General features: G+C 44.3%; 1 long non-coding RNA gene across 1 annotated transcript; it reads right to left on the reverse strand.

The window, feature by feature from the left end:
- Nucleotides 1–8,054: 8,054 nt before the first annotated feature.
- On the reverse strand, nt 8,055–8,696 carry LOC120644895. Its single transcript, XR_005663976.1, has 2 exons — nt 8,413–8,696; nt 8,055–8,329 (listed from the first exon to the last, which is right to left on the reverse strand). It is a non-coding gene; the product is annotated as an uncharacterized LOC120644895 (long non-coding RNA).
- Nucleotides 8,697–14,417: the final 5,721 nt, after the last annotated feature.

The following is a 14,417-nucleotide window of genomic DNA, read 5'->3' on the forward strand; positions in this document are numbered from 1 at the left end:
TCACATGGGCATAGTCCGCTTGGATCGTTTAAAGACCGTCCGTGGATGCCATCGACTTTGAGCACCTTTCCGTGCTACCACATATCCAAATAATGGTACGGATGAGCCAATTACCTTCTTTGACTTGATCATTGAGGCACGGTCCCAGATGCGTGGCCCATGGGCTATGTAGGGAGGCTTAGGTGTGTCCCCGGTGGGCTACGTAGATAGGTTTAGAGGTGACCTCGGTGGACCTATGTACTCCACGCGCAAGCTGGGCGTACACTCAAAGATTGAGCCTTGTTGGGAACGGTTGACGCGAGTACCCTCTCATCCAATTTAGCTGGTTGGGTGAGTCGCATGGTTCTTGCGTCGTGTGGGTAAAGTAGTATACCATTGTAAGATTTTAATCAATTCGAATTGCCGCGCTCTCGGATATGAGCAAGCTCTTGGTTCGTCGAATTTCTCGTAGAGAGTTTCGGTTATGTTGGCTTTGGTTCATGTCACATCTATGATCAATTGTATTTCATAGTATGCTTTTAACCAACTAAAATTATCTGTGGTTGGGCAATAATAATTAATTCTGCTAAGGTTAGGTTAGAGAACTCATGCTTATACAATAATTACTTAACCTTAAAGCTTTTACTTGAGCCATTGCATAATTATTGTTTATTTAATCGCGTAAGTCTTGCGAGTACCATTTATACTCAGGTTGTTTTTTAAACCTAGTTGCCGGAAGTGGTGTACGGCCACTCCTACCCCGCTGATCCAAATGCGTGGGAGGAGTAGGTCGTTGTGGCTGTGATGATGTCTTTGAGCAAGACATCATTATCGTAGTACGTCTTGTTCGTAATCGAGCTCCGTAAGAGCATGTAAATACAATAAACTTTAAGTTTCTGTTTAATATGGCTTTCGTGAGCCCAAGACTTGTAATGAAAGCAGTTGAACCCTCCTATATCGAACCTGTATTGAACTTTTGTAATATAAAACTGCTCTTTGTGGTTCCGTGGTGATGTATCTGATTGTAAACGGTATGCGCATATGCTGGATCCTGAGTGTATGATGGAGCACATACCGGGACTACCGGATTTGATGTTATTTTGGGCGAATGACGTGTCGGTTATTCATGTCTCTAGATATGGATTAGCACGTGGCACGCTCTCTGGCAGACACGTGTTAGCTCTCATCTGGATGATAATGACCTGCGGTTTGCCTAAAATGGTGTCAAATTGGACGGTTCTCGCATCGATTGAGAACGAGTCAGATCAAACGGAAATCTTCGGATTTCTTGTAGGCGGCAGCCCGATCGATCTAAGGTTCTGTTTGGACTAAAGTTTAATGCTAGGTGATCCAAACAGAGTAATAAGTAAAACTCATCGCGTCATGCATCATTCTAGTTTGCTTTCACCGTCGTCATGTTCTTCACGAGTCGTACATAACCATGGCTTTCGACTTTTTTTCCTTAACCCAGTCGTCGTCCATGTCCATCTCGACATAGCCCTTGGTCTGCAGCGAGCCGCCAATCAAGGATACCACTCTATAATGCTGTGTCCGTACCAACTCGATCGGTTATTATTTATAACCGTGCGATGACAAGTGTGCGCTCATCTGCTTGCCTGCAACATGCAACAATTCAAGTGTCTAGAAGAATGCTAAGAAAAGCGATCTTCGCCAAATTCATTCATGTGTGTATAAAACTGAGTGTCAGGCACACCAGTAGCATGCCATGACCAGCTCTGTAATATGCAAGCAATGTTCCAAGAAAACTAAATGTCCTGCATCATAAATTCTTAACAAGATTTACAGCCATTGAAAGGCTTGAGCTAAAATTTGCATCAACATATTTTTTCTATTCCTTTGGAGCTAATGTCTGCATTTCCTACTAGCTAACTTAACAGGTTATATGATTTTCCCCCTGTCTAAACACCATATTGAACAGAAAGCATATAATTCTTTCCCAAATTTCAATACCAATAGCCTTTAGGATAACTCATTTAATATAACAGAGTGCTGCATGGAAGATAATACTAACAAACATCAGAATTGACTTACTAGCCAACCATGCCTCTCTTTCAGGTATATACCACAAGCGTTCTTGCCTAGTAAATTCCACATGAAAACCTACACCAATATCCGCAAAAAAGTGCCCTGTATTCAGTCTACAGAAATATTTAACGGGTTTGTTTGGGTTGGTTGAGAGAGTAATGCAGGGGGGCGGGGTTTACACTTCTGCCTACATTAACACCTCCGAGCGAAGAGTTTACCATGAACCAATGCAGGTAACGCCATTCTTCACCAAACTGTCAGTGTTCCTCTTCAAATACAAGCTGCTGGCATCTAGAAAAGCTCCATCATCAGAACAAGGAGCAACAGATAAACCTGATACATACACCAAAGAAAAGGAAAACACTTGATGCTTTTTTAGACCAATGACCAGGTTTGGCCCTGCTTTATATTGAAAGCACAGTTAGAGTTGCTGGGGTTACCAGCTTACATAGACAGTACCGAGAGTTCACTCCAAAGCATCCCCTCCAGCCAATACAACGAGAATAAAGGAGCCAAAAGAGACAGAAAGGTTCAACACAGTAGGCAGCTAAGTACTAAACCACACTCCCAACCACCCTCCCAGGAGAGGGCCGCAGCCCACCTTCAGACTAGCACCGTCGGCATCAGAGCTTCGTGAGTTCCGCATGCAGCTTGGTCAACAGCTCCTCCGTCTTCGTCCGCGCTCCCTTGGTCGAGAGTCGACACCAGTACTGGAGAAAACCAAACGCTCGGTGAACAATCTGGTTTGGGTGTTTCACCAGTAAATCATCAAAAACCCAGTCATTTCTAGTACGCCACAAAGCCCAGCTAACCCCAGCAAAAAGGAAGATAGTTAGTCTATTATCTTTATCCCCATGCCCCCCTAGGAAGTCATCCTGAAAGTCACCCAGGCTAGCAGGAATACAGCTCCAACCCAAGGAGTCGCGTACCCAGCACCACACAAACAACGCCACCGGACATTTGAAAAACAGGTGATCCAAATCCTCCATCTCCCCACAGAGCTTACAGTGTATCTGGCCTGCCCATTTTCTCTTTTTTAGCTGCACTGTTGTCTGGACTCTATCATGCCATACCATCCACAGAAAGATCTGAATTTTCATAGGTACTCGAGTGTTCCAAACATCCACCATTCTGAGATCAACACAACCCGGATTCACTATAAATCTGTAGAGGGACCTTGCCGAATATTTTCCTGAGTTCTCAAGTTTCCAAGTCACCACATCACTCTCCTCCCGCAGCCTGACTGTGGCAGTCAGCGCCTAGAGCTCAGACAGTTCCTCTTTTTCTGCAACACCCAGGTTCCTTCGGAAAGACAGGCTTTGGCGCCCTGAAATAATCCCCTCCACAGTAGCTACATTTTCCCTGCATATTCTGAACAAACGCGGAAATCTGATATTGAGAGCACAGTCCCCTCACCACACATCTGCCCAAAATCTTGTGCTCTTACCATTACCAAGCTGCACTCCCCTGCCATAGTTATACCAATCCCTAACTTTATTCAGACCTGTCCAAAAAAATGAGCAGCTCTTTGGTTCTTTTTGGAACAGACTACACTGCCCCAAATATTTAGTTCTCAACAAATTGATACACATACTAGATTCTCCACACTCAATCCCGAAAAGCCATTTAGCAAGCAGAGCCGTATTCATGGCTCTGGTATCCAAAAAACCTAGCCCCCCAAACTCCTTTGGCGTGCTTAAAGCCTCCCAGCGGATCATATGATATTTCTTCTTTTTACCAATTCCTTGCCAGAAAAAACGGGCTCTCGCTGCGTCCATCCTTTGATGATTCCCCTCATATAGCAGGTAAAATCCCATAACATACATAGTAGTACCGCTCTTCCCCCGTAGGATAGCTGACCACACTTCCAGGTGGCTAATCTGTTCTCTATCTTTTCGGCCACAACATTAAGATCAGATTTAGTAAGTTTAGTATCACTAATGGGATACCAAGATATTTCATGGGAAAGGTACCAACTCTACAGTTCAGCATCTGAGCTATCTCCAACTGTTCCTGCTCCTCCAAACACACACCAAAGACCTCACTTTTGTTATAGTTTATCCTCAGCCCTGACATCTCTTCAAAGCAAAAAAGAAGGAATTTAACTCTGGACAAGTTTTTGCTGTTATTTTCTATAAAAAGAATCGTGTCATCAGCGTATTGCAGGTGGGTCAAACCTCCTTCCACCAACTCTGGCACTAAACCTGTGATCACTCCATTCTTCTTAGCTAAGTTCAACATTTCAGATAAAGCATCCCCCACAATATTAAATAGAAGAGGAGAGAGGGGGTCCCCCTGCCTTAAGCCTTTAAAACTCCTAAAGAGTTACCAATCTGCCCGTTCAAGTTAATGGCAACTTTACCCCCGTCACTGCAGCCATGATCCAACCAATCCACTTGCTTGCAAAATGTTTCCTCTCTAAAACTTCTTGCATAAAGCTCCATCTCACTTTATCATAGGACTTTTCAAAATCCAACTTCAAAATAATACCTGGTTTTTTCTTCCGCCTCAGCTCATGGAGCACTTCATGCAGAATTACCACTCCATCTAGAATAAATCTCCCCGGAACGAAAGCTGTTTGGTTTTCCCCAATAACCTTAGTGGCTACTTTAGTCAATCTAGCAGTAAGCACCTTCGTAATGATTTTATATACCACATTAAGCAAACAAATGGGCCTAAACTGTTTTATATTAGTTGCACCTTTGACTTTTGGGATAAGAGTGATAACTCCAAAATTCAGCCTGGCTAAGTTCAGATCTTCTTTATGTAGATTATTCAGCATTTCCAGGATATCATCTTTGCACAAATCCCAAAACTCTTTGAAGAAAAGTGTGGAGAAACCATCAGGTCCCGGGGCTGTGTCCGTTTTCATCTCTTTGACCGCCTGCTCTAGCTCTACCATGGTGAATTCTCTAAGTAGTTCCAAATTATCCTCTTCTGAGACACAACCATGTTCGGCCCACAAATTCTCCTGCAGGTGAATGTTCGCGGGGTCCTCACTTCCAAACAACTGTTTGTAGTAGTTAGTGACAAATTGTTTCAGCTGGTCTGTTTCAGCAATTAAGTTATCTCCATCTTCTAGACATGTGATGGTGCACTTCCTTTTCCTCCCATTTGCCACTCTGTGAAAAAAGCCTGTGTTGGCATCTCCTTCAAGCAGCCATTTTTCTCCCCCTCTTTTCCTCCAAAATAATTCCTCTTGTTGGTAAATTGACATCAATTCAGCCTCCAGCTTATGTCTCTCATCCCATTTTTCAGCAGAGATATCATGTTGGTCAGATTCAGAGTCAATTGCCTTGATGTTCATCAAAATAGCTTCCTTCTTCTTCTGTACATCTCCTCCCACATTGGCGCCCCAGCCTCTAAGGAATTTCCTCAACTTGCAAGACACATCATGCCAGTGGTCTAAGATGTTGGGTTTATCCCTTACTGGCCAGTTTGCTCGCACCCGATCTTTAAAACCGTCCTGTAAAAGGCTAAAAGCCAAGAAGGTTCAAATCTAAAGATTCTTGAACTTCTACCTTCCGTGGCCCCCGAATCCACCAGCAAAGCACTATGATCAGAGCCCAGCCGTGTTAAGACCTGGACTGCAATTAAAGGGAAAGTCATCTCACAATCACTAGAGATTAAAATTCTGTCAAGCACCACTCTTATAGGTAGATTTTGTTTATTGCTCCAAGTAAACCGCCCCCCAGTTCGATGAACCTCCCGAAGCTCTGATTTTGCAATGAAATCATTAAACCCTGACATCCATCTCTCATTTACATTTTCAGATGATTTCTCTTGTCTGGACCTGACTAAGTTAAAATCTCCACCAATCATAATCGCAGCCTTCCCCTCCTCCACAACACTTGATGCTCAACAGAAACAATTTAGATGCTAGACATAGGATCTCCAAATGACCTGAAACAAGACCATGGACACAATCGTAATCGATCGACAGAAAGTTCACTGGGGCTTACCAAATCATCTGCTGCTGGAACACCTTTGCAAGGACGAGGTTCAGATGCCAGTCCAGGAACTCCTCAAACTCCTCATTTTCTCGCAAATCCATTTCCACAAGCGCTCGTTACCACGTTTCGTGGCGAGCGACCAGACAGCGACGTGAGTCTGCCGCTAGCTGCATGCCTATTATACATGTACAGGAGATTGAGGCTAGCTTAATTCCGTGTGCATGTGAGCATACATATATCATCACTAATATGATGCGGCGATTGGCATATATGATATATATTAGATACTCCCCTTTCTAGTGTGCATGTGAGTACATTCTTTTTCTCTTTCTTTGTTTTGAAACTTTCTTCCCCTTTCTAGTGTGTTCCTTTAAGTTCTATTAAAACAAGTATTTTTTCTTTTTCCTCTTTTTGATTTTTTACCTTCTATTATGTTGTCTCCTAAGAAGTTTTTTATTTGATAAATATTTTATTGAAATTGTAATAAAAAAATTCTCAATAAGTTGTATAGTGAACTTATGTGTAAAAGTTGTGTGAGAAGTCTTTCGGGATAAGTTTTCTCAAAAAGGTTATAGTGTAGATTTGTCCGTATCGTGACTCGTGAGAAGTTGTACTTATTCTCTGAGTAGTAGTTGGTTGGAAGAAGTTATGCATAAAAATTTCATTTTATATCACAAAAGTTGTGCTGAAAATATTCCTTTTTTTTAGAGTTTGTATGAAAAAATTATATTTAAAAATTATGCACATAAGTTATAAATTTCCAAAATAGTATAGCTGTGGAGGAGTAAAGGTTCCAGAAAAGGAAACTTACATGCTGTCCGAGATCGCTCGCTAGCAGCCCTCCTAGCGAGCACTTGCGGATTAGAAGGCCCCTCATTTTCTTCATGAACTCAAAGTCTTTAGTCTAGAAATTTTAACATCTACTGAATGCTCAAACAAAATGGCAAGCTCACAGGATGTAGATATAAAGTTACACGGGCGAATGAGCTGATAGCTCAGTGGTGACTGGTGAGCGCTGGCGGTGGCCAGCCACCCACCCAGGTTCGAACCCCGTCGGGGACATCTTGGGTGTTGCACTGGGGTTTATCCCCAGAGGGGTGTTGGGGCTCAGTGTGTGAGTGTGTGGGTGTGTGTGAGCCCTGGTAGGCGCGTCCTCAGGCTTCTCGCAGCCCATCTGCTTTTCAGCGTGCAGTCGGCATGGATGCCCAATTGAGTTCTTACATGATTCCTCAGTGCTCCTAGGTGCTTTTAAAAAAAATTACATGGGGTATTGCAATATCTTCCAACATAAGACAATATGAAATGGTTAGCTTGCAGTAATATACTAATGCTGCCTGGACTTTTATTTTTTATGTGTAAAGACATGAATAACCAATGAAATCTTCTAGATGTGGCAAACAAGCTGATATGTCTAAGGGTCCCGATCTTCACGACGTAGGATCTTGTTCTTGATAACTAGTTGTAGAACAGTCGGATAACCTACTATGAACAGCGATAACTAGTGCAACCTGGCAAATAAAACTCGAAGCCAACCACCGTCTTTAACCGGCAACCTGAATCGAGGATTCGCCCAACCAAAACACTCTCAAAGAACCAACCAACACAGCCTATAATCAATCAAGGTGAACCCTGAAGGGAGTAGGAGCACCAATTGGGAGCGGATGAAGCCGCCGCTTCTGCAATCTGGCGAAGGAAATCACAAGAGCAGAAGGGTAGAGATCACTATCTGAATTTGTTAGCACATAGATAAACAAAAGGGGTTCTATTTTATTCTTAAAGTCTTGTTCAATCACTGAGATACATAGGGTATTTATACAAGGAACAACCCTGCTTGTTGGGTGTGAATGGAGCTTGGAGTTTCTAGAGTTATAGTAGCTCAAAAGTCACCACGAACTGAAATCCCGAGGAGCCTCGCGTGGCTGATGGCCTTCTGTACAGTCTCCACCAAGTCAGTCATAACTCTTTATTGGGAAGTCCAAATGACATGAGGTTTGTTGCGTTGGAAAGTTAACTTGATAATCTTTCACACCATGTGCAGCATCCACCATGAAATATTGTACAATACAGTTTTGCATGGGAAGTTGAACGTTTAGCATACTATTGACCTTTTGACCAGTCTTCACTAAAGTAATCAGATCTCATTAGTGGATAATTCAAAGTACCCGTCATGAATGGTATTGGAAAGTAGACTTGACAAGCTTTCTAAAATGTCCTCATTGACCTTTATAGCTTTTGGAAATCAAAAGTTATGACCGATTCTTTCAGACTGTTCTATAGGACTGGTCCGGTTAGAGTGTGGTCCTTCTTTGTAATGTTCTCCTTTTGTATTCTTGCCATCCTCCTTGGTGAACCTGGGCAATAGCAACGTGCACGACTTAGGCAGTATATAATTCTCATTAATATTAAAATAAATTTAAAAAAGTAGCGCGTTCACCTCTTGTTGTAGTTTTTTAGCTCGTCTATGCGTAATTGGTTCATCAAAGACTTGAGCTGGTGTCGATGTAGGCGATACTTGAGTTGGTGTAGCTTGAATCGGAGGTTATAACATGGAGTAAATTCCCTGTATGGCCTCCACGAAGATGCATCTTCCTTGTGTGGCCCTTTTTCATTTTCACTTCCCTCCATGGCCCCGATCGAAAATTGAGTTCCCTCTATGGCCTTCTGTCCATTTTTGGCACTTGACGGTGTTAAGTTGAGGGCAAAAAGACCATTTTACCCCGGTTTCAAAACCAACTCGAGTTTTGACCATTTGAAACCCATTTTCTGTAACAGCGCACCTACGGCGTATACAATATTGTGTATATTTTCTGATATGGTTTTTGTTACAAAATTATATTCATACACACTATTATGTTAATATTTTCTGTACATAAAATCCCATGACATACAACATTGCATGAAACGACCGTGATATGAAAAATTCAAAACAATATGTCATAGTAAAAGAACCTTCACAAATGCATGTAAAATTCAAAACAACATGTCATACACATGATCCGCCAAGTGCATAATCCACAAATCCAAATGTTTCAACGTTTCAAGTAACATTACATTGGATCGAACACAAACTTTGCACTAATACTTTTTCTTCATTCCATCAGACTGTATCGCCAGCATGTTACCCGTCAATGGAACGAAAAAGAGTAAGCTGCCGAATAATAATACCTGCCAAGCCGGTCTTTGAACAATCCGACCAAGTTTCATCCTTGTACTGCAGATGGCCTCCCTGCAAGCTAATTCACCAGAAGACTAAGTTTGAAGGTCATACCTAGGCGAGGAGGCTCCATGTCTGGGCGACGACCCGCGCAGCCTACGTCTGAGCGACGAGCCGCGCATGTCTGGCCGACGGGGCGTGTCGGCGCGGTCTAGGGCAGGGGGCCGTCGGGGCGTGCCGCCGCGGATTGGGGCAGTAGACGCGTCCTGCCGACGGGGCGTGCTGGAGTGGGCGCGAAGGGGCGTGACGACGCGGGCTGTGGGAGGGGCCGCGTCCGGGCCAAGGGCCGTGCCGGCGCAGGCTGGGGTAGGGAGCGACGAGCCGCGCCCGCGCGGGCTCGGCGAGGGGACGCGTCCCGGCGAGGAGGCCTGCCGGCGCCGCCACGGTGAGGCGAGCTGCTTCCGTCGGCGAGAAGAGGGTGACGCAGAAGTGGCGTCGAATCCTGCCCTCTGCCCTCCTCCATGTCCCCAGCGCCGGGGTCGGCGTCCTCCGTGGCTCGGGCGTCGGCCAGGTCTCGGGCGACACCTCCTCCTTGATCTCGATCTGTTTCTGTTGTCACGTGGTGGGAGAGAGAGAGAGTTGAGGGTAGTTTGGTCTTTTCCCATATTCACATAACGTTTCCAAGGGTGTGCACGTAACGGAAGCTAACAGAAGGCCATTGAAGGAATCAGATTTTTCATTTGGGCCATACAGGGAACTGAAAATGAGATAAGGCCATAGAGGGAAGAGAGATCCTTGTTGAGGCCATACAAGGAATTTTCTCTGTAACATGTTACTTGGTGGTGTGGTTGACGTGGTCACATCACAAGCATTGAAACAACAACCAAAATGCTATGAGTTCGATCTAGGGAAGAAAATGAGTCATATATATCAATTCATGAATATAGTATTAGGAAAATTTGGCTTATTGATTTCTTCCAAAAATCCAATTAAAATGCACAATTCATCTCCTGAGTTTTTCATTGACCTATGTAAAAGAATGAGCAAACATATTCAGGCTGTACTATAGAGCACAACTTTTACGAGACCTTACACCAGGTCTCTCCTGGGGAGATTTTCACTGTCTTTAGCATTTACAACCGCAAAAAAAAAATAGAACCACTACTATTAGAAGCTACTACTTGAACAGGGTCACCTTGAACTTGGGTATCTCTTGAGTAGTTTGATATTTTTCTTTATCATCTCAAATTCGAGTAACTCATGATATCGCTTCAAAGATTTTTCACAAGCTTCCCATGTAGACTGACTGAGAGCACATTCTTCAAATCCCGAAGTTCATCGATTATTTGCTGTAGTCTCTTGTTGTTCACTTTGGTTGGTGTATTTTCAGATCGAAATGGGCTTCCTATCAAAACAGTCTAGCAAAACAATCACAAATTTAAAAAGTAAGTAAATTTTGCATGCCATAGCCTTTGCAACAAGAAGTTGAGAAAGAAGGGAAGGACGTCTTACCTTTTCTTCATGCCATGGCCTTCGACCTCTCCTATTTATGACCGCTGATCTGCCGGTCTCCTTGCGTTGATGGGTTCGTTGTAGCTGACATGGGGATCGGACCTGATGCTGCGGCCACGGACGGATGGCCCACTCCCACACCGCCGTCGTTCGACCGATCTAGCACGAGCCGGATCGGACAGCTAGGATCTGAGATAAACGTATATATAAAGCTCGATCTGTCGCAACCGCCGCCGCCGACTACCCTCACAAATTCCGGAACAAGTTGTCTGGAAACCTAAAAGTTGATCCGCGCATCCCTCTCGAGAAGCTTGTTTGACAAGAGGGCTTCCCATTGAGGAAGAGGAGGTGGTGGTGGCGGTGTTCGAAGGTTGATCCCGACATGCCTTAATGAGAATCTGGTATAGGAAATTGATTTGGAGTTTGTTTGGTGTTCTACTGATAGTTTGGAGTTCGATGTGGTCTTTTGCGCCTACTAATCTCCTATTCTTTTCCTTCCATTTTCTAGTCTGAGCTACCAGCCACGTTTTCTGTCTACGAGCATAACCCTCAAGAATGTCTACTGCTCCATGGCCATTATGGTAAATTAGGTCTGGGGCAGGCGTGCCTAGGATGACATCGTAAATGACTTGTCCTCTCACTGCAAGGAAACTAACGGTATGGCTCCCTGCTCCTATCCTCTCCATTGGGAATCGGGAATCCACACTACTAGAAAACAAGCCTTAGGTCCACCCCAAAAATACCGGTATAGAGATGAACCGGTACTTATGCTAGGTACCGGTTCATCTCCATACCGGTACTTTTGGGGTGGATGAAATTTATGAATGAGCCTTAAGTACCGGTTGGTATTATCAACCGGTACCTAAGACTCTCCATAGGTACCGGGTGGTAACTTTTATATTAGTACCGGTTGGTACCACCAACCGGTACCTATAGATGAGCCTTAGGTACCAACACCAACCGGTACCTATGGAGAGTCTTAGGTACCGGTTGGTGTTACCAACCGGTACCTTAGGCTCATCCATTGGTTACTTTAAAATGAAAATATCTCCTATTCGATCAGAACAACTGTGTAGCTGAGATGGTAAAGGAGCAACGTGCGAGGCTAGAGGTCGCGAGTTCAAGTCCCAAATAAAGAGAATATTTTGCGTGAATTTTGAAGGCTTAGGCACTGGTTGTTTTACCCGAGGCTGAGCCTTTGGTACCACTTTGGGGGTACCGGTTCAAAAAACCGGTACCAAAGGCATTCTCCAACCAGTGCCAAAGGCAGTTTTTCTAGTAGTGCCAATATGACAAGTTTTTTACCGCGTTTTGGAATCACCAGATGAATAGGATCAAGACTTTGTGCAGTTTCTTGGATCCACCTTACATGAGTATCACTCTAAATACTTATAACTTGGACTACTCTCAGCTGATGGCAGACCCAACATTACAAAAGGCTTTGCATAATGTTTATATTCAATGAAAATAAAGAATAATAAAGATTTATTAACTATCAATAAATACCTAACAATCCTAAACATATAGGAGCACACAGTCTCCATGTGCTTTTGAAAATTATGAGCATTCGTAAGATTTTTTTTAATTTTTTTTTTGACTCCATGTAGTCATCATATATCAACGGATGTTATGCTCACATCTAAATTTTAAACATGAGAAAATTGTTCTTCAGTTCTTTGATGTACATATGTAATAATCAATCACCCTATAGCTGTCCTAACAAAAGTATAAAAAAAATATTAGTGCCCTCATATAACATAGTCCAAACATATACACAAGATTGTTTTATATAGTAAGAAAATATCTTTTACATATAAAATCTATTATCTAGAAACATCTATAAAAGTAAAAAACTTTATATCATTCCTATATTATGAAGAATTATATATCTATTTGATTTAATTAACATTCTTGAAATTTTCGTAGCAAGGTAAAGATTTTTATAAGTGATAATTGTCATGTTGTATTAAGACAACGAGTCAGTGATGAATGTACTGTTGCGTCGTTGGAGGGATGTGTCACCAAATCTGAATGTACGCTTTCCTCTTTCTTAATTTAGAGGAATTTGAACACACCATCTTCATTCAAGTATAATAGCTTTCACCATTTAAATCAAAGTTATGAGCAACTGTGTCCATGGTGGCTCAAGCTTGGTGTCCCATCATTGCTCCTTGCTATTATCAAATACTATTGACTTTTTAGCCAAATTAGCAATTAGAACATAGCATGAGGGACTTGTATGGAAATTTTGTGGTAAACCTACCATGTCTTTTTTGCACAATAAGTGTATCATCTATGTGTATTCTAAAAACCATGGTATATGTAGAACCTAGTCACATTGTCTTTCTATCGAATACGATCATATAAGAATATCATATGCCGCACCTTGTTAATTTAGCTTAATGGGCCTGTCTTAATAGTATAGTCATGTGCCAACCACGCTCAGGGCCTGTCTTCTCTTACTAACACCTTTTGGTTTCATCAGGGCCTAGTCACATTGTTTTTATGTAGTATGAAAAAAAAGCACACCTCCTCTAGCTGACTCCACCCCAACCGCGCCGGTACTCTCTCTCCGAGACGACGAGGGCCTTCATCCTGGCCTCGATCGCCGGCCACTCCCGGTCGACCACTGCCTGCGCCTCGGCCCTGCACCTGGCGCTCTCGTCGTCGAGCTCGACATACCCCTTCCTGTTCAGCTCGCCGCGCACCCACTCCTGCAGCCTGGGGAGCCTCTCCTCCATCACGTAGAACGCCTTCGCCAGGCGGTAGAGCCGCCTCTTGTCCTCGTCGGCATCCTCATCCGACAGCGGGACCAGCTCCAGGTTGCTCCGCTTCAGGGCTGCGAACCGGGCGGGGGGCGCCAGCGGCTTCCGGGCCAGGATCCAGCAGATGTCCCCTTGGACAGCCGCTTCCACTGTTCCCCCGCCGCCACCAAATCCGCCGCCGCCGCCTCTCCGGCCTTCTTCCCGGTGGCGCGCGGACGCGGCATCCGGCCGGACGCCGGGTCCCTGGCCGCCTTCGGCCTTCCTCTCCGCGGAGCACCCCCTTGACGCGCCGTGCGGCCTGGTGGTCGCCGTAGCGGCGCTCCGCGCCGGCAAACCCTCCCCGCCTTCCGTCGGCGACATGGCCGATCCTTCGCGCCGGAAATCCTGGAAGCCTGCCGCGACCTCGAGCTGGATCACGCAAGCCAAGCGACAGATTGGGCGGCCGCGGCGGTGAATCGCTCCTCTCAATCTATAGCGGCCGCGGTGCCGAGCCCTAGCTCTGGCTCGGTCGGATCGAGGGATCGAGTCGGAGTCGGGAACTCGGGATGGGAAGGCTCGCCGTCGACTCCGTCTTGCTTGGAGTTCGCCGCGCGCCGTGCGGACCGTGTCGTTGGCTCGTTGCAGGCTTGCAGCCAAGTTGGGCCGGGCCCAATGTTTCTCGTTTCTTTATTCCTTCCACAAAAGTCATCATCTACAAATTTTCCTCAAACAATCGTTTAAGATGTTATTTGTTTCCAAAAGACAATTCTTTAAATTCGCCATGAAACGGCGTTATTAATTCTGAGATAGTGATGCCAGCATAGCTAAGTTCACTGAAAAACAAATGCTATTTTAAGTGTGCACCGATAGATTTAAACAAATTCTTTAAATTCTTTTAGGAAACGTGTTGTTTGGGGAACACATGCGCGCAACAAGTTTAAATGCTCTCAATTTGTGAAAAAAAAGATGGATGGTATTTTATTTGTTCGAAATGTCTCCTTAACGTAAGGCCCATTGGTTGGTTCCGTT

Source organism: Panicum virgatum, chromosome 8K, assembly GCF_016808335.1.
Source record: "Panicum virgatum strain AP13 chromosome 8K, P.virgatum_v5, whole genome shotgun sequence".
NCBI lineage: Eukaryota > Viridiplantae > Streptophyta > Magnoliopsida > Poales > Poaceae > Panicum > Panicum virgatum.